Genomic DNA, 1516 nt, shown 5'->3' on the forward strand with positions numbered 1-1516 from the left:
CTGTAGCATGTGGAAGAACCATACACAGCCACAACAACCTGGCACCTCCTCCTCTTTATGCTGCTCACCAGCTTGTTTGGTTCTTCCACATTCTATATATATATATATATGTATGTATATATATATATATATAAAGGTCGATTCATTATGTGAGGTAACGGTTGCATGCACTCTTAGAAATAAAAGTGCTAAGTAGAACCATATAAGGTTCTTCGGCTTGTCCTCATAGGAGAACCCTTTTTGGCTTCAGGTAGAACCTTTTTATAAAGGTTCCACCTGGAACCCTTTTGGAGGGTTCCACCAAAAACCGTTTTAATACCCTTTATTCAGGAAAGGGGTTTTAAATGGTTCTCTGGATCAAAATGGTTCTGGGAAAGGGTTTTTCAGAAGTAAATGGTAGAGCCCTTGTAGAAGGACACTTTTGGAACCCTTATTTCTAAGAGTGTAGGTAAATCAGTCGCCTCACAGGTTGGCACAGTATATATCCATTTTATTTACAGTATGTGGCTCAGTCATGTCGTGACAACAAGCACCTCTCAAAACTTATACTCTTGAAGAATTTACAGAGAGGTGTGATTTTTATGTAAAGGAGAAAAAAAAACATGTAGAACAGTTTATTATTGGGTAAAAAACCCACAGAGCTCAGCCGGGAACTGGCTGCATAGAAAGAAATCTATATCGAGAAGAGCAGGGAGTGTGCTGAGTGTTTTGAACAGTGCAGGGTGAGAGTGAATATGAAAAAAACTGCATTCACAATACACGAGTGTTAAAAAAAAAAATTAAAAAAAAATGGAAGTATAGAACACAAAGAATGGGGGTTCGACGTAGATAGAAAACAAATTGGACAAAGCAGAAGAGCCGAGCTCATGAAAAATAACGTGTGAGATAAGGTTTAAATAAGCCTCCCATGTTTCTATGAATAGACCTGTCCTTTCAAACAAACAACCATTGTTATCGCTATATCAATGATTATGACTTACACTGTAAATCATTTCTGTGAATTTATGGCAGAATTTCAACAGTATTATGGTGTTTTTTTTTAATAAACAGTGCTTTACTGTTAATATTACAGAACATCAGTGAAATTACAGCTCATTTACTGTTTTTTTTAACAGAACTCTAATGTATTCCTATTTAACAGCACTTTACCGTTAAAGTGTATTAGATAACAGTATCATGCATTATTTTTGGCATTCTGGGAAGAGCATTGCCTGAGCTGAACATGTGAAACTATATACCTGCCATTCCTGATCCATCTCCATCTTACTAATTATTTGGTGAGTAGCAACTTTATTTTATTGATTCATATTACATATAATATTATTGTTTATTTCCATTCGTTTTGATGAGTTTTGTTTGCATCGATGATGACAGCATATTCACGCGAGAATGATTTTGGTTAGCAGCTATCTACATTTTCAAAGTAGTCAAACAACACAAGGAGCACATTTTAATTTGTCAGTGAATTAATTACACTTTATGATAGTTTGTGCAAACATTTTACCGTCTATGTAAT

This window comes from Microchirus variegatus, assembly GCF_963457635.1.
Source record: "Microchirus variegatus genome assembly, chromosome: 11".
NCBI lineage: Eukaryota > Metazoa > Chordata > Actinopteri > Pleuronectiformes > Soleidae > Microchirus > Microchirus variegatus.